This window comes from Lactuca serriola, chromosome 2 (genome assembly GCF_051521515.1).
Source record: "Lactuca serriola cultivar US96UC23 chromosome 2, Lser_US96UC23_V15, whole genome shotgun sequence".
NCBI lineage: Eukaryota > Viridiplantae > Streptophyta > Magnoliopsida > Asterales > Asteraceae > Lactuca > Lactuca serriola.
The window spans coordinates 96,094,909-96,103,521 of record NC_136409.1 but is presented as its reverse complement, the minus strand read 5'-3'; the positions used below and the strand labels follow the sequence as shown (position 1 = coordinate 96,103,521).

Sequence of the window (8,613 nt, the reverse complement as noted above, 5' to 3'; positions counted from 1 at the left end):
ATTAAAAATAAATTATATATATATATATATATATATATATATAATTTAGAAGATGTTGATGAACAGTTCTTTGCTGTGATTGGCTGTTTGTTTTCTTTCTTTTTTATTTTTTATTTTCTTATTTGTTTACTTTTTATTATTTTTTCCCTTTTGTTTTCTTTTGTGTTCTTAGAGAGGGATACACATGCATTCAAGTCAAGATTTACTATCTACGTGGTGCTTTTTAGTGTATTCACCGTTCTTCTCTTCCAATAATTGTTCTCCACCTACCTATTCTCCACCGCTTCCCACCTGATAGATTTTTGAAGCCATCGAAAATGACTATACCATTTAGAAATTCATATTTCGTCCCTCTACAACATCTCTTACACATTCTACCACAACCACTTCCACCACCATCGTCGCCCCCTTCTACCCTTCCGCCAAATAATACCCACCTCCTCCAACTGATTCTTTTTAATCCTATAAATTGCAGAACAATCGCTATCTCCCTCTCTGTCTCACATAAAAACCCCTAATCTCTCCTGTCTCGCTCTTCCTATATCACTGAAGATATGGTGAAATTTCAGCAGCTCTTTCAAGTTTGTTATTAGATTGATTGGATTTGAGTAAAAATTTGGCCTCAGGTATGTTATAACACTGTCGATGATTTAATTTCAGTTCCGCACTTTTTTGTAATGAAGCACACCTCCAGCCATTCTCCATCTTCATTTTTTTCGATCCATGGTTTTATCGGATTGGGGCTAATCGGTTTCAATCTGAATCGAAACAATCAATATCGTGTCGTCCCTCTATCTACTTCTTTTTTCATCTAGAAACCCTTTTCTCTAATTGTTTATCTGTGTGTTTATAGGTCCTGAAATTGATTGCTTCGATACTTGCTTCCACTGCCTTAATACTTACCATCGCTTTAGATATTTGTTTCTCGCTTAGTTCACAGGTTCCCTGGTGATGCCGCTTGCTTTGAAAAATTAAGCGAATGCCTATTTAATGTATGTTATCTCATTTGTTTTCTTTATTGGGTACATTCAAATGATAGTTATTATTAAAATTGCTACTGGTATAACCTCAATTGTGGTATGATATTATATGCGTAAGGGTGGCAGTTGTCTCATTGCAATGGGATTTGATCTGCTGGAGGCGCTGTCATGGGTTCAGGTGAACCTTCGATTTTCTTGAGGCCTAAACTCAAGAACACATCACATTGTGGTGATCTGACCTCAATTCCATGTAAATAGGATAGCTCCAACTCCAAAGGTGAATTCCAATTTCCACCCTCCTGTAAGATAACTTTTCTTTTTATTTTCCATATTTCATTATCTTTTTTTTGTGTGTTTTCTTTAAATGCTGAAAGTACATTTACTATGTTGGTTAAATGGGCAATGTTTGTGACATTCTGAAATTTGTGAATGAGATTTTGGGATTTTATGTGGTTGGAAAATTAGTTTCTATGAATTATCAGTCTTGCTTAAGGATAATGGCAGCAGGAACATATAGAGTTCCTCAATATTTATTTACACTTTTCCTTTGGTGTGCTAATACAATGATGGTAAAGTTTGTATCTTTGAATTTGTAGTGTTTGGTAGGTAGTAATTAAGAAAAGAATGGAATTGTGGATTCTGGTAGAATGAAAAAAAAAATCATGTTTGTTTACCACATAGGAATGGAATGGAGCATTCCTTACATGGGGAATGAAAAAAAAAATTGAAGGTGTTTTTTTGTTCCTTGATGTAATGGAATGATATATTATAACTATAATGTGCTTATATTTTATAATCTTCGATAACTCTAATGAAATTATTATTTGTTATTTTTTGAAAGCAGCTAACTTTACTTTTTGATTATAATTGTATTTCAAGATTTCATGATGTTCTATTTTTCATTTTGCAATTCCATAATGTTAATTATCTAATAATTTTTTATCCAACAGAATTTGCATCAGCTTCCTTTACCCACAGATGAGGTTGTTGTGAAGATGTTGTTCCTATTGAATTCAAGGTGTTCATAGTAATTTCACATGTAAAAAAATCTCCATGAAATATTTATCACAAAGTAAGTTGCTATTTTTTTGTCAGGATTGTATTGTTGGATGCGATCCAAGTCAACATGGTTATCGTTCAGGAAATGATCAATTACGAGTTCTACTTATCAACACCATGAGTTTGAATGACCACGGATATGTCATATGAAAAAACATACTTTTGCAGAAATCAGAGGAAAATAAAAAAAAGTTGTTGCTAAAATACACATTTACCCCTAATTTCTGATATAATTTTGTTTTTGCCAACAAAAATAAGGTTGAAATTTTATAAAGCCAACCTGTAACGTTTGCAACCTTGCAACCAGACATTAGAAATCGTGCTTTGTGATCCTTATGAACCTGAACCATAAAAGAAAATAATAAAGTCACTTTACAAAAGAATCATATAGAAATTCTTTGAAAAACTTACAACTTTACTCTCTTCGGTCATGCTTGATTCATCAATGGATAGAGAGTCACCAGATACAAAAATCCCATCAACAAAACCTGTTTTTATAACTAATTGTTAACATGGTGAAGAAATAAAGAAAATTTTCAAAGATTCTAAATTGCTGACCTGATAACCGATTTTTAGAGGGATAATATCACCCACAACAATATAAAATATTGAAATCTCAACCCTTCTCCCACCTTTAACCACCTCCAAGTGTATGTTCTGTTTTTCCTCATTTACATTTTGAAATTGAAGTGATTGTTTATAATCACTTATGGCTACATGATTTAAAAAAAGAGTAACAGAAAAAAAAACAACAATAAGATGACACGGATGCCACTTATAAGTTCTTCAAGGGTAATATTGGAATTTGCTGTTCATTTTTGTGGCTATTGAAGCTCCTGATGTTGCTTTTAGTGCTATGTTTATTTAGTCCCTTATTGTTCCTGGTTTTTATTGTCCGTCTGTAATCAGTTCACTGTAACCCAATAAAATTTTTCGGGTTTATCCATTTCTTTGGCGTATCCAACCCCGCAAATCAGGGTTCTTTCCTAGTTATTGTTAAATGCAACATCATTAATTATTAAAATAAATATGAAAAATTAAAAAAAAGTCAACACCTTTTGACATTCGAGCAACTATCGGGAATCTTAACCCATTAAGTTTCCACCAACTTAGGATGTCAAAACTTTTGGTGTACGTAACTCGGGGCTCTTTCAAATATATAATTAATTCATTTTCCACCGCATCCTAGTTGTCACCTCCATTATTAAGGAAGTTGCCAAAAAATCGTTATCATCATCATAATCAACGACTTGTTGAGAACTTTGTTGTTGAGAGGACTGGCCCATGTCGTATTTTTCCAAGTAGGTCTTAAAAAATTTCTCAATCTTCCTCTTGACCTCATAAAGCATTTCATATGCTTTCAATTCTATCTACGACTTTGATAACATTTCATCCTTAGAACCAATCATTTCTTTAAAAGTATACAACAATAATTGAGACTTCATTGTAGGATCTAGCAAGATCGCAAAGTAAACATAATCACTCATCTTTGCATAGTCGCCCCAATATTTGTCGTATTTTTCCTTCATGTTGGGTATCAAATGAACAAAGTTGACTTTGTTTGACCATTTTTTTAGATGTAGGTTCACATCTAAGATTTCCCAGATTAATTGATGGACTAAAGGTTTTGTTGAAGGCGAAACGTTCTTCGTTTTCGTCTTAATCTTTAAAGAAAATCCACCATCTCTTTTATCGCCTAGAAGTCCAAACGATCCGGTACTCTTTGTAGATCATTCTCATACGATTTTTCTATCAAAACTCAAAAATAAAAACCAATTAAACTTTCATATATAAATAAATGAAAAAAAATGTTGCATTGATATGTTGTCTTTCCAGGCTTGTATCTAATTCAATATTCAACCTAAATATGATTTTTAAAAGTCACTAAGCTACATGTTGAAAAAAAATCAAGTGATTCCGACTTCATATGAGTGAGTTATGTTATTTTAAAAACCGGGACACGATAATAAAATGTGCTGAAACAGAAAAAATACTGCATTCATATGTTGTCTTTCCAGGCTTGTATCTAATTCAATATTTAACCAAAATATGATTTTTTTTAAAAGTCTAAACTGAAGTATAAACACTAAGCTATATGTTGAAAAAATAATCAAGGGATTCCGACTTCATATGAGTGAGTTATACTATTTTAAAAACTGGGACACAATAATAAAATGTGTTGAAACAGAAAAAATGTTGCCTTGATATGCTGTCTTTCCAGACTTGTATCTAATTTAATATTTAACCAAAATATGATTTTTAAAAGTCTGATGACCTAATTATAATGGATAAAAAGTATTAAGTCCGTTTAACGACATATTATATATTTTAATAATTAATGGGCAATTCCCTTCTCAAGGCGATGCAATCAATGATTAGTTTTTTTGATACAACTGTTATATTCGAAACATCTGATTTATGTAAACTTTAGGATCACACAAAGTCATGAACAGAGTATATCATAACTCTAATCTCGTTCACGTGCGCATGAATGCATTTGATTGCATACGCGATGAGTATAAGTCTAAAGCAAGACCAGACATCGAGTCACTCCTACTTCAAACTTGGGGGACTTGATGGCATTTATCCCTGATCGGACATTTTACAGGATACGGGCGAACATGGTTCAGCTAATCAGGTGCAGAATTGGTCAACCAAGTTCACCCTCAACATAAGTGATTCAGCTTCAGCCAATCAGGTTCGGCCTCGGCCAAGTGGTTCGGTCTCGGCCAACCAGGTTCATCCTCAACATAAGTGGTTCAGCTTCAGGCAATCAGGTTTGGCCTCGGCCAACCAGGTTCATCCTTAGCACAAGTGGTTTGGCTTCGGACAATGAGGTTCATCCTCAACATAAGTGGTTCGGATTCGGCCAAGTGGTTCAACAGTTCAGTTTGGTTTAAGAAGGCTCTCATTCCGAAGATAAAAGGTCCAGCTTTGTGGTCCCTTCCAATGAATAGTTTTCAGATATATGTTCCATCCCAAGACAAATGTATCAGAACTTATACGTTCTTCCTAAATATAAAGCCTACACTATATATATATATATATATATATATACACACACACACACACATCTTACAAACAATAACCGCAAATTGAGTCTCATTCTCTCATATTAATTGATGTGCACAAAAGTACCCACTAATTTTAATATTTATAACCTAACAAACTTAGACTATCTATGCACTTATAGGCAGTGTACCTAGTCAGATTACAGTATAGCTTAGGTAAGTCGGGTGTCGATCACAGGGAACGGTGAAGAATTAATTTAAAACAAATCTCTTCACGTACTTTGATTTAGATAAATTACACCTTAAAAACATAGACAATTGCATACATAAATTCATTTATTTATGTTCACCGATTTCTAAAATGATTAGATTCGCGTTCACTATAACTAATCCTTTCGCAAACAAGTCAATTCAAACAGTGATCAGTTGATTAAACTAACATGCTTCCTAGTGTTCAGTTCGTATCAAGCAAGACTTGTAAATATAGTTAATCAAATTAGTCATTCAATTAATCTCTTGTTGATGGTCATCAAAAAAGGCTCACACATTAACTTACTTATTCCCAAGTTAATCCTAGTTTCACATTGGTTATTCCTAGACTTATAATCTCGATGGTCATCAAATCATAAGAAACAAGCAATCAAGCAGATGTTCATACAACTCAATTTACTTAATAATTAACAGCAAATAATTATCATTAATACGTAAGGATATTCTAACAAGCTTGACAAGATAAATTAAACATAAACAAATAATTCGATATAGCAATTAGTCTAATAATCAAAGCTTCATTCAATCATAAACGCAAAGTAAAAGGTTTTTACACCCATATCAGAAACTAAATGCAGAATAGTAACACAATGGAATGCTAAACATGGTCACGTTAACAACCCATATGATTACCGACATGTATCCGCTCTCCAATCCTTCCGGTCTCCACTGACGTTAGTTTAACGGCCTTCCGGCCGCCTCCTAGACCCTCAAAACGGCAACTATGAAGTTTTCTTGTTGGACAAGTCGAAGTGGAATATCATAGATTATGAAACTGGTGGAATGATATGGGGTATTTATATTTGATGGAGATGGAATTATATGGAATATTAGAGTTGGATTGGAATAAGGAAACTAATGTGGCTTAGGGATTAATCAAATAAAGATAAGGAAAGTGGTGCTTGGGGAATAAGTAACTTGGAGGGAATTTCCGTCCAGCTTTTATGCTTCATCTTCAAGGGCGATTTTGGATAAGATAATTGTCGAATTAGCCAAAAGTCCCTCTCACATAAGTCGTAGGAAAGTTCGTCTAGTTTTCATAACATTTTGAATCTCGTCAATTGGACTTGTGAGTCATCAGATATACCCGAAACACTGAAGAGGGGTCAATCTGCCAGCAGTATTCTTTTTGCATCTTTTCAGCTCCATTCTCTTTCTTTTGCATTCCATCTCCCATTTTAACTGTAATTAAATATTTCAAAGCATATTAAGTATATTTTAGTTCTAAATAATAATAATAAAGGCTAAAATATTAAGATATGTTATACATAAATATATATAAAAATACACATATCAAAATACCCCACACTTAGCCTTTGCTTGCCCCCAAGCAAACTGACTTTTATTATTTCACCAATATCGCATAGAATAATCCATTTCAAACCCATTCATTATCCCAAGACCTCAATGCATGTATTTGTGTCTATAAATCCTAAGAAACTTCTCATTCCTAAATACTCACAATCCTTATGAACCTTCACCCCTTCGTTTATACGGCACTCATTTTTGTAACCCTCCGAATCATCCTCAGAAATTTTTCTTAACCTCAAGGTATTTTTGTAAAGCTACCCAAGCATACATAATCTAGAAATTACAAATTTAAGATACCACAATGGAGCTCTTTGAATTCGTCATTTCTTCGAATATTTGATGTTTGCTTTCATTGAATTCACCACCTATTGTTTGATTTTTGGTATCTTCAACTTTTTGATTTCTTCAGAATTTTGATCTTTTGATCTTTATACTTTTATAGCTCCAAAATTCAAACAACGTTTTTTTGTAATTTCTCTCTCTTTTTTCTACATCTCACTTTTTTCGCTCATACCCTACATGCTTAAGCAAGGAGCTTAACTTCAACCCTTATTGGTTAAGGTATTAGTCTAAGTGCAATGACTACATAAGCTCTCCTGGATAGATCTCTGGTTTAGGTTGCAAAACATATTATGTCATATAAACTACCAGATTACCTTTCATATCTCATGACTTTTCACTATGAAATGGGAAGCCACAAATACACTATAACATGTGTTGGCTCAGGTAAACATTTGGGTTCTCATTGGATCATCTCATACGATATTAGCAAAATTTTAAATTATCACTAGATTTTCTAAATTAAACTATTATTTCAAGTTTATAAAATTTTAACTATTTTCTAATTTTTCAATTTAAATTGCTTTTTCGACCCCCTACCCCACACTGATTTAATACAATGCCCTCATTGTATGCATAAAACGAATTAAGCTCATAAAAATAATAAAAACGAAGAAAAAGGAACAGACTCCCCTGGGGTAGTAGTGACGAGATCGAATGGGGATGCTAAAAGCTGCTCTGAAAATTGTTGGAAGACTGGAAACTGGAACTGCTGCTTTTGAATGTGCCGGAAAATACAAAAGAACATTGACTTCTGAAATGTGGTGCAAACGATTGCAAGCTAAAGCAATATATAATGACCATGACGTGGGAAAGTGTCAACCACGTCGTGTCGTCGAGTGAGGAAAAATCCATATCGCTAATAATAGCATGGCCACGACGTAGTAAGTGGTGGTCACGTCGTGGTATGTAGAATAGCAGCCTCCTCTCGTGATGAAAAACTCCCCCACGAAATACGAAAGTATCAACCATGTCATGACAGTCGGGATGATACTTCTACATTGCGTCAAAATAAAACTCCATGGTGTGGGAACAGCTCATCCATGCCATGGGAATCAATGTATAGTTAGAAACGCCACTCTTCGAAATAATAATCCCTCCAAATATCGACGCGCACCCACACTTATTGAAAGTCATGGCTCTCAAGTGTCAACTTCAAACTCTCACACGGTTTTTTCTCTCGTGACAAATCAACATTCGACCTTAATTATTGAAATTTCTGAAGGCATCTGAAGGGTAAAAGTTTTGCAAAGATCTGAAACATCAAGAGAATCAACATGGAAAACAAAATTTAAACAAACTAAAAATAAAAATAAAAACTCACTAAAATAACTAAAAAAACAAAATAACTAAAAAGGATATCACAATCACTCGTCTTCGTCGAAATCAAGCTACAATTGTTGATTAAATCCCTTGCATGCAAGAGGTGGTTTGTGAAAACAAAAACTTTCGGGACCTGTCAGACTATTTCCTTTGTTTTCTTTGCACCATTAACTAAAAAGTAGAACAAGAGTCGACCCAACTATTCAAGAGTAGCAAGAGTTTGGTCTTCCACTTAACCACCTCGATACGCCTTGCTATACTACGCCTCATGGATTGAGTTGGACAAATCACCCAAAGTAGTAGACTAAACAAGTCAAGAA

General features: G+C 33.9%; 1 long non-coding RNA gene across 6 annotated transcripts; it reads left to right on the top strand.

Moving 5' to 3' along the window:
• The first annotated feature begins 241 nt into the window (after positions 1-241).
• LOC145086518 (uncharacterized) lies at positions 242-2,152 on the top strand. Of its 6 annotated transcripts, none has more exons than XR_013700479.1 (3): positions 249-1,257; positions 1,931-1,998; positions 2,076-2,152. It is a non-coding gene; the product is annotated as an uncharacterized LOC145086518 (long non-coding RNA). The 6 variants fall into 6 exon arrangements; XR_013700476.1 differs by having other exon boundaries at positions 251-626; positions 854-1,257; positions 1,931-2,152; XR_013700478.1 differs by having other exon boundaries at positions 255-992; positions 1,107-1,257; positions 1,931-2,152.
• Positions 2,153-8,613: the final 6,461 nt, after the last annotated feature.